The sequence below is a fragment of the Oryx dammah genome, unplaced genomic scaffold (genome assembly GCF_014754425.2).
Source record: "Oryx dammah isolate SB20612 unplaced genomic scaffold, SCBI_Odam_1.1 HiC_scaffold_23, whole genome shotgun sequence".
In the NCBI taxonomy this organism is placed as follows: domain Eukaryota; kingdom Metazoa; phylum Chordata; class Mammalia; order Artiodactyla; family Bovidae; genus Oryx; species Oryx dammah.
Genome location: NW_024070207.1, coordinates 53,147,369 through 53,157,463, shown reverse-complemented (window position 1 = coordinate 53,157,463; position 10,095 = coordinate 53,147,369). Strand labels below are relative to the sequence as shown.

The following is a 10,095-nucleotide window of genomic DNA, read 5'->3' as shown; positions in this document are numbered from 1 at the left end:
AGCAGCTTGAGTCCTGTTGGAACACTCCTCCACACCCAAATTTAACAGGTCTTCTATGGAAATGGGGCTTGCCCGGTAGCTCAAATGATGAAGATTCTGCTTGCATTGTGGGAGACCTGGGTTCGATTCCTGGGTCAGGAAGATCAGCTGAAGAAGGACATGACAACCCACTCCAGTATTCTTGCCTGGAGAATTCCATGGACAGAGGAGACTGGCAGGCTACAGTCAGAGTCAGACACGAGTGAGCTCCTAACATTATGGTCCACTATGGTCTAAGTAGCAAAGTTTCTTAGTTTTATTTATGAAACATCCTGTTTGGCTGATTAGCTATTCCACATCTTACTGAAGTGCATATTCTTTGACAAGCCCTGGACCACAAAGCAGCCAATTCCTTCCCACAGTGGAGAGTGGAGGACAGTCTTGGGGCAACATTGTGACAGATTCCTGCCCCGACATCACAGAGGCAATGGCCACCAAGCTCTGGCAGCTGCATCCTGTCCCTCAGGCGCCTCCTGCAGCCCAACACATGGGCTCCTCAAACCAGCTGGCTTCACAGGAGAACTTAGGCCACGGGGCTTGGGACCTTCCGAGGACCACGTGCAAGTGAGGGCTGTGGTGGTCTCAGAGCCCTGGTCTCAATTCCTCTGGAGCCCCAACCCTTTCCACACACCCCAGGCTGCGGTCCAACCCTCCGACTTCTCATGCCATTCTCTTCTCAGTGCTGCACAATGCCCCTGAGGTGACAAAAAGCAGGTCTGTGGAATGAAAGGGACAAGAAGAATCAGAAGCACTGTGGGGCTGCTCTCTGGTTTGCTGAGAACTGACTCTGCCAGGGGCCTGCATCTCTGTCCAGTCCCAGCGCCTCCCACGTGAGGGCGGTGCCCTGACCCTGCTGCTACCATGGGGCCTCCTGCCCAAATGAACCTGCCAGGCTCACCAGCTCCTCACTGAGCAGGAGGGAGCGAGGGTCTGACCTTATGGCCCCAATGCCCACTGGGATAAAGCCCCTATAGAAGCCTCCTCCGATATGGGAGGGAAGGTAACACGACCCCCAAGGCTCCAGGTCTCCCCAACCACAGCAAGGGAGGGGAGCAGCTGGAGGGCCTCTGGGCTGGGGACACCAGGGCAGGGGACGCCAAGCACAGGGGCAGGAGAGCGAGGCTGAGAAAGGCCGGCCTTGGCCATCATGAGGGCTTGTGTGTGCACAACACAGCTGTCCTGAGCCACAGCTGACAAAAACTCCTCAGTGCCACAAAAACCCACTGCCAAAGCCCACATGGCACCTGGAGGAGGGGGACCAGAAAAGGCAGCTCCCTCAGGACCCAGGGGGTGAGGAGAGGCCCAGAGTAGGGTGGGGGTGGGGGCAGGAAATGCCACAATAGCCAGGCTGCCCACAGATAGCACAGTCTTCAGTCCCCTTCTGTAGGAGCCACCAGGGACCGCACTGAAGATCACAGCCTCCAGGGTCATGTCCCAGTCAGGTGAACCAACCTGAAGGAATGCTTTATCAACCGGTTTAGGAGCGCAAAGGCCAGGGAGCAAGCTCAAGTCAAGACCTATGAGCTCCATTCCGGCTGCCAGTCCTCAGGCCGAAGGGCCTCTGGGAGAGCCTCTTCCACACCCTCTTAGCTCTCCCCTTTCAGACACCAGGCTGTGACCCTCACACAGGGCAAATGACCCTGCTGAGTGGCAGAACTAGGTGGACAGTGGCCTAGGGTACTCAACACACATACCTTTCCAAGGTGCTGGTCTGTCCCCTACCTGGTGATTTTGAAGAACAGTGGCCCACAAAGGTCAGAGAACATGCACCTCGAAACCCACTGCCCCATCATCCATATGCAGTGAACACCAGTGATTCACTCGGGTTTTGTCCAGTCCCATACCCAGACTCTCATGCATTTTCAAATACAGGTAGATGGGGGCTCCCTTTGGTCACATCCACCTCAATAAGTCAGACATGTCCCTGGGAGTGAGTGTGTGTAAAGGAGGCCCTTTGGAAAACGCCTAACCTGTAAGCCAGCAGAATCACTCGATGTTCCTGCCATCTGGTTAAGGGAGAACTGGTCCACAATGGTAGTGGGGACAGGGGAATGGGCGGAGAAGATCAGAGCTGGCCTCGTGGAGGACCAGTGAAGTGCTTGTTTTCAACAGAACAGGCTATATCTTGAACCCCCAACCAAGTCCTTGAAATGGCAGGGAACCACAGATACCCAAGTTGGACATGGGAGGCCAGGACCGGGGGTAGCAGAAGCCCAACCACCCCATTGTCAAAAGGAAACAGGGCTTTTGTGGCAGCCTCCAGGGAGGCTGAATCCGAGTCTGAGACTCTGGGAAGGGGATGGGAAAAGCATACACACAGATGGTCTCAAAGTGAGAACTCTAGGGCCACGAGAGTGGTCTTTATGGGAATGAATGGAAACTGAAGACAACGGCCTGTGATCTGCAGCAGGATGCCGTCAAGGGGTGGGCAGAGCTCAGGAGGCTGCAAGCTCAGCTGAGCGCTTGGCTGTGCTCTCCATGGCCTCCTGGGGAGTCTGTGTCTCGGGTGCTTGGGGAACAGTCAAGTGGAACGTGAAGTCACTACCACTGTGCTTGAGCACAGCTCTACACTATGGAAAGCTTGACCTGGGAGGTGATGGGGGCAGGAAACAGGACTCTTGACTTTGGGGCCATCTGAGTGGGACCTACCAACTGGCAGCACCAGTCAGAAGAGACCAAAGCCAGAAGAGGGACAAGGCCTGGGCATGGGGGAGGGTGGGATCACCAACTCAAGCTGGGCCAACCAGCCCACTATGGACCCCATCTTCTGGGAGGGACAGTCGCCAGGGGCCCATCTGACCCCTGGGGTCTCTCTCGGTGGTAGCCGAACCAGGACTCACCAGGGCCTGGCCCTTTAGCAGAAAGCAGCCACAGGCCTGCCAGTTGGTAGGGTAGGGGTGGAGCCAGGGGCATGTTTGTCAACCCATCCAGGGCCTGGCCCCCTGAAACAAGGCGCATGGCAGCAGATGGGAGCCTGTGCAGGCAACCTGAAACATACTTTTCTGTACTTTCAGACAAGAGACAAGCTGGGGATCACATCTCTGTCCCCAGACCCCCTCCCCCACACTGGGCCAGGGCTGCCTCTCCACATCACCTCTGTGACATCATGAAACAAGTAAGGAAGTGGACCACTTAATTGGCTGCCTGGCCCACGACACAGATTCTAGAATCTCCAGACAGTATTTTTTGGGCACTACCACCCTGCTCTGAGGCCTTTCTGCCCTGACCATTCAGTGCTTGGGTAGAGAATGCTCCTGAACTAGACTGGCTCCATGGATAGTCAGAGTTCCAACAAGCCACGTGCAGCCCCGCTCGCCCCATCCACTGATGGAGAGCTCACAGCAGGGCACCCTCCTGATGTCACCCAGATCCAAATGTGGATTCAGAGGAGGCTTTGGAGAAGTGGTGGGGCCAACCCGAGAGCCCAGATCCGGGCCCCCAAGACAACCCGCCCCACAGGGCCCGAACCCAGAAACAGCCAATGAGGAAGTGAACAATGCCGTCCTTGGGCTGTCCTTCCCCAGGAAGCTCTGGATGATCGTGGAGGATGCGGCCTTCACCTCTGTGCACTGGAACGACAAGGGAGACATGGTGGTAACTGAGGCAGATCTCTTCCAGACGGAGGTCCTCCAGCACAGAGGCACAGACAGGATCTTCAAGACAGCATCAAAAGTTTCATCCGCGAACTGAACCTGCATGGGTTCAGTAAAATCCACCATTCGGGTCGCTCTGCAGGGAAGAAAAGGATGATGGTAATGTAGAAAGCCCTTCTGGGGAGACTGGACTAGAAAAGCCGAGTGCTGAATGGATTTCCATTTCCAGGAGAACTTTTTTCTCATGAGAGGGTGGTTAAGGAAAGAGGAGAAAGCAGGCCTTGTCGTGTTCCATGAATCCCCTTACACAGGATCCACAGGGGTGGCTCCAGACCGAGAGGCCACTTGATTTCAGGGAGTGCCCGTAACACCTGCCAGGAATGAGAAGACCTTGTTTCCATAGTTAGGCAAGGATGGGACAGTGGTGGGAAGGAGGGCTGTGAGGAAAAGCTATTCTCCCCCACGATGGCTAAAGTGATTCATTTCCTTTCAGATCTATCACTACTCCAAGCTCCAGAGAGACAAGCCTCTCCTCCTGCAGAACTTCTAGAGGAAATGCGACCCCAGAAGAACTGCTCAGCCCGCCACCGGCTCAACAGCGACCCCAAAGAGAAAGAAGCAAGTGGTGACCAGACGCTCTCCTCGATTCCATCACTGGTGCACCAAAGAGGCTGACAAGCAGGTCCAGAAGGGAGCCTCAGCTGTTCACGGAACCCCCGGCCAGCGCTCATTTGAGTTCTGTGGCCTTTGGTTTATGGACAGTGTACCCGGGCGGCCCAGGTCAAGCCATCTCCCCAGCGAGCAGGGCTGCCCCAGTGGAGAGGGTACATCCAGCAATGCCATGTCTGTACCCCTGGCTACTGCTGGAAGGGACAGTGCAGGGGAACTGCCCGAGAGCTCCCCGAGGTACCCAGATTATGGTCCAGTGATGACTTTGTACAACACCTGATTCCATCGTGAGGGGAGCCGTTTCAGTTGTGGCCCCAAACGAGGCCCCTGAAGCAGGGGAGGAGCAGGAGGAGTCTTCAGAAGTGTGCCCTCTGTGAGGAGTTCAAGGACAAGGCCAGTCCCTGAGCTGCCAGGTCCCCAGGGACACTCAAAAGCGCTCTTTTGTAATCAAAAATCTATTTTTGGCTCTAATAAAGTACACCAAAACTCCACGGGAGTAAATAAAGAATCAAATGAGAGCTGCGAGTCTGTGTTCTTTCTGTCTGTCCATGCTATTCACACGGCACTGGGTGAGCCAGATGAGGCTGGAAGCCCACGCCCCAGGCAGGCCTCAGTCCAGTCCCCACAGTTCCTTTTCACCTGAAGCAGCAGCATTTCACACGTTCTGCCAAGAGCGTGGCTCCTGAGCCCTTCGCTGAGGCCATCCCAGGACGGGCGGGTCCCTGGGCCTTGCCTGCCACACAGCAGAAGCGCCAGTCTGGCTCCTGACCATGGGGGTGTCACCTTCCATGAGTCATGCACCCTGAAGCAGAAGGGGCTCCTCCTGGGTCCCCCGATGATGCCACAAGTTTCTGATCAGCAGCTGACCGTCACCAGCTCCCAATCCAGGGGCTTCCCCAAGAGCCTCACTGGAAAGCAGGGTCACCCCAACCGCCAAGGGCCTTGCAAATACATGACCCCAAACCAGAAGACAAATACAAGCTTTCCACAAGGTGAACACCAGCCCGTGTTGCTCTGCCCTCACAGCTTTATTTAGAATTCAGCCACTGCGCCCAACACACAGTCCCTGGTCCAGACATCAGCCCCATGTGTTCGAGCATCCTCTAAGCCTGGTGACACAGAAGGGGGTGGTCACAGATGGCTGGCTCTTTCCATCTGCCTCCACGCTATCCACTAACAGGAGGGTGGCAACCCAGAGGACCCGTCCATCACATGCAGTCTGCAGGGAAGTTAGGAAGGAGGGCGGGACAGGTGGAGAGAGGCACATGGTGAGTTTCAAGACAAAGGGCCATGAAACCCTGGGAGCACTGAGGAGGGAGGGCAGGTCCCCCTGGCTTTGCAGCCCAGTGGCCGGGCTCTGGTCCTTTCTCAGCACAGACAGGCACGGTCCTGGGCTTGGCTTCCCCCCAACCCCCACCCCACCCCTCATCTCCAGGCCCCATCACTGCCAACTCTGAAGATCCCCCACGTTACCCCAGGCCTGCTGAACACAGATCTGTGCTAACCAACCTGGCCTCGGCCCTGGGGCTGCCCTGGACGGCCCTGCCAGGTGTCTTCCCCATGCGTTTGGGAGCCACCTTCCTCCCAGCCCTTCCCACACCACTGCCTCCATTGTCAGCAGATGGCCCAGCCCCTGCCCAGGGCCTACAGAAAGAACAAAGGAGAGCAGGGACTACTGGGTCGGGTGTTCTCCCTGTCCTCACCAGGGCCTGGGACAGCACCACACAAGGATCACAGAATTCAAACCTCAAATAACCCGCTAGATTACTGTCACACCTTCCCATGGCTGAGGAGGCTCCGAGGAGGTGCTGAGGGATAGAGACATGGCCCATGACTGCAGGGGAGCTGGCCACAGGCAACTCCATCCTCACTTCTATCCTTGTACTTGGAAGGGGGTCCCTGTTTACTGGAGGGCGGAGAGGCAGAGAAGCAGCGCCACGGGCCTGAACCTCAGCAGGGTCTCAGTGCCTTGCAGAACCTCCATTTCCACATGGCTGTGAGGACGGGGACAAGGTCCCAGAGGCTCCCAGCCCAAGGCCTCCCTGGCCTTTCCTTCCCCGAGCACAGCAGAGCCACAGTTCTCACAGCCCTCATGACAGCCAACGTCAGCCAACATCTCAACCCCGGCTTCTGGCCTCCTGAACCAGCACGGTTTGTAGTCTGAGTCACCCAGCCCATGTGACCCTGATGTGACTGCCAGCAACTGAAGCCAGAGAGTCAGCCTTGTCCAGATATCCCTCCGCAGGGGCAAGTGGGGAGTGTGGGGATGACTTCTACACTCCCAGCGCCTCGGGCACACTCCTCCACCTCTGCACAACTTCATGTGTCTGTTTACACCTCCCAGTGTTGGGGGTCCCACAAGTTACTGATTCGTCCCTCCTGATGGAAGGGAAGGGAAAACTCATTCTGCCAATACAGCCACTCAAAGGGACCACACGCTCACTGACTGAAGATCCATGCAGAAGGAGGCCCAGGGCACAGGGCACACACCCAAGGGGCTGACAGACACCAGCAAACAGCCTTCCACAAAGGCTCCCCCATGTCCATTCCCCCAACCACAGGCAAGGGTGCCATGTCCTCACACACTGGCGGGCCCTGAGATTCATCATCCTGCTGAATCTCTGTCCACCTGCTGGGTGACAAAGGGTCACCCTCCTCACTGGGTCTGGATGAGTTACCAGGGAGCCTGGTTGGCCCTTGGGTTGTGGCCATTGCTATGTCTTCTACTGGGGTATGTGACTGGATCTCAGGCTTGCCCAGTTTCTGCCACTCAAGTGTCTCAGCCAATCCAACCCCTTCCTCCTGGGCGCCACCGAAGCTCAACTGTGTGGGTGGGATGCCTGAGCAAGAAGGGGCTGCAAGCACTCCTACCTCTGGAAGCAGAGGGTGCCTGCTTGGTGGCCAGAGGAGAAAACACTCTTCTGCCTGCTTGTCTGGGCATCTTCACCTGCGCAAGGACCAGAGCAATAGGGAGAAAATCACCTGTGACAAGACAGCAATGTTGGACAACAAGCCACCAGTTTTCTTCTCAGCAGGGGCCTCACACCACGGGGACCCAGGAGGGCCCAACGGATGTGAAACACACGTGCAGGTTTCTTCAGGGTGGGTTCTGCTCATCACAGTAGCTGGCCTGTTCTCACGCGGCTCAGACAGGGACCCCACGATGCCTCAGCATGCATCTCCCAGGAATGATGGTGATTTATAGCCCAGGAGACCCCACAAGGAACAAGAGAAAACGACTCCTCCCCTCACACTGCCACTCTGGAAGGATCTGGGGGCCGCCACAGTCAGTGGGCTGCCCTCCATGGACTCGTGGCTGGGCCGCACCAGGAGGAGAACCATGGACAAGCAACTGAGTCCTGCAGGGGCAGGGCCTGCCTGGTGGGGGCGGCTCGCAGGGATCAGGTGGGGCTCACGTGAGGTTACAGTCTGGGGGCGGAGCTGGAGGCTGGAAGGAGGTCGCGACCACGTGGAAGGAAAGGGGGCGGGGACTGTGACCATGGAGGGGACCGGAAGTGCGGCATGGCCATCTGGCAGGCGCTCCTTGTCCCAGAGCCTGGAAACCCCGCCAGGAGGTATGGTCAATGCATGAGGCAGGTCCCGCCTTCCTGCAAGCAGAGCTAGTCCCAGGCGCTTTGGGATGTCCGGGATGCGGCCCGAGACCGCTGACAGGTGACAGCGCTGACTGGCCTTCGTCCCGTCGCGTCCACAAACACTGAAGCCCCTGATTTCCGGTGCGTATGGCTTCCTGTACTCACGTACTACTAGTTTGTGACCCCATGGACTGGGGCCCACCAGGCTCCTCGCTCCATGGGATTCTCCAGGCAAGAATACTGGAGTGGGTTGCCATTTCCTTCGCCAGGGGATCTTCCCGACCCACGGATTGAACCCGGGTCTCCCGCCTTGCGGGCAGACACTTTAACCTCTGAGCCACCAGGGTGCGTACTCACGTAGGCACGCAGTTATGTAGACACGCACGTAGGAACAAACGCGCATTCCCCCGCCAGCCCTGTGCCCTAGGAGACGAAATAGGATCCGCCAAGCTCTGAGGTGCCTGGAAGGTCAGGCCAGGAGGAGCCTCGAGCGAGACCCACGGCCTGGAGCGGGACCCGGGGGAGGACCAGAAGTGAGCGGGCGGGCGGAAAAGAGGGGAGGAGGTGGGAGGAGCAGGGCGAGAAGTCTGTGGCTGAAGTGTGGGAAACACGTGGGTGAGGAGGAGCTTCTGGAGAAGGAGGCAGGGCTGGGGCGGGGCCCGGTGGGGCCGGGAGGGGCTGGGGCGGGGCTGACAGGGATGGAGCTGTGGGTACTAGGAATGCACGGAGGCTAGGACTGACCCACTCAATGGCGTAGGCCAGACCGTGCCCTTTTGAGTCTTTGCCATAGGCGTCCAGTCCGAGAGACTCGGCGAGAGGCAAAGTGACAGCGATCGCATCCGAGCTTCAGCGTGAACCCCAGGAACCAGGGAAGCGGGGAGAGGCGGGGCCTCTGGGCAGAATTGCGCATCTCTGGGCAGAAAGCCCAGGCCAGCTCCCCTCCAAGCCACCCTGGGGCTGCTGGCCGAGTGCCGAGCAACAGTCTTTATCTGGGTTTTTTTGCAGATGAGAAGGAAAATCCTCACTGCGTTTCTTGCTGCCCCTGGGACCTGAGATGTCCCAGAGAAAGGCAGCTTCACCTTCAAAGCTGTTTCCTGTCCTCTTCCTCTCTTCTGTGGTCTCAGCCCACCCGGGGCAGCCACCTGACTCTGCCACCCTCCCTGCTGTGTCCCTGCCTCCCAAGTGCCTGACCAGAGTAAATGCTCCTCTTCCTGTCCCCACTGCTACCGGCTGAGCTCAGACTGCATGGCCTGGGGTGGGTGCTGTCAGCCTAGGCCCCCCCACCAGCCTGAACCCCTCCTGTCTCTCCTCCTCCCACCAGTGTTTCACATACCATGGTCCTGGTCACACTGCATGCCCATCTGTCCTCATCAACCCCGGAAGGAAAGCACAGCCGAGCCCTCTCCTGTTTCAGCCCCAACATGTCCATGGTGCCCTGGTGGGGCTTCCGGTGGTCCTAGGTCTCCTTCCTCGTCGCCCAGCACTCTGGGTGGCTGTGCTGGCCATGCACTCTGCACAGAGCTCATCCGCGACCCAACACTTTCTCATGCAGTTCTGCCCCTGGACCACTGGCTCCTCTTCTCCTGACCCCCTACTGTCCTCCTTCCAGGCAGGACCATAACATCCCTTTCTCCGTCTGCCCGAGTGTCAGATGCTCTCATCTGGGAGTTCTGGGGCACCCTGCGTCTTCCTGCAGCCTGCCTTTGCCCCCCTCTTCCTCCCAGGCTGTGGCTGCTGTGCACAAGTGTGGACCGCCCCCCCCCACCCATCCCGAGGTTAGCTGAGTCCCAGGAAGGCAGGGTCGGTGTCTCACTGGTTCCAGTTACCTGGGCACCCACACAACTGCTGCTGTGGGAATGTTGAGTCGGTGGAGCAGTTCTTTCCCTTCCAGCGTGCAGCCTGCTCTCTCCTTGCAGAAGCCTCCCAGCCACAAGTTGAGGGGCAGAGGCTGCCTCCTGGATTTGAGTCCTCAGCACTGCCAGGCCCCGAGTGGTCACCAGACCCAACTCCTTCATGCTGGTGCCTTGCTCCTCACCCCAAGAGTGGTTACCAGCAGCCTCCAGACACCCCAGAATCTCCTGGTAGTGGTTTCAAATAATGAGGGAGGGTCCTGTGAATGGTGGGTGGGCTGCTGCTGTTCCTCCCAAATCCTGGTTTTTTTTCACATTAATATATTAATTTATTTTTATATGATATTATAC

The 10,095-nt window shown here is 57.7% G+C and overlaps 1 long non-coding RNA gene and 1 pseudogene across 1 annotated transcript; one reads left to right on the top strand and one right to left on the bottom strand.

The window, feature by feature from the left end:
- Window positions 1-273: 273 nt before the first annotated feature.
- Window positions 274-8,491, bottom strand: LOC120881777. Its single transcript, XR_005725338.1, has 3 exons — window positions 8,252-8,491; window positions 3,600-3,768; window positions 274-755 (listed from the first exon to the last, which is right to left on the bottom strand). It is a non-coding gene; the product is annotated as an uncharacterized LOC120881777 (long non-coding RNA).
- LOC120881776 lies at window positions 3,312-4,706 on the top strand (annotated as a pseudogene).
- Window positions 8,492-10,095: the final 1,604 nt, after the last annotated feature.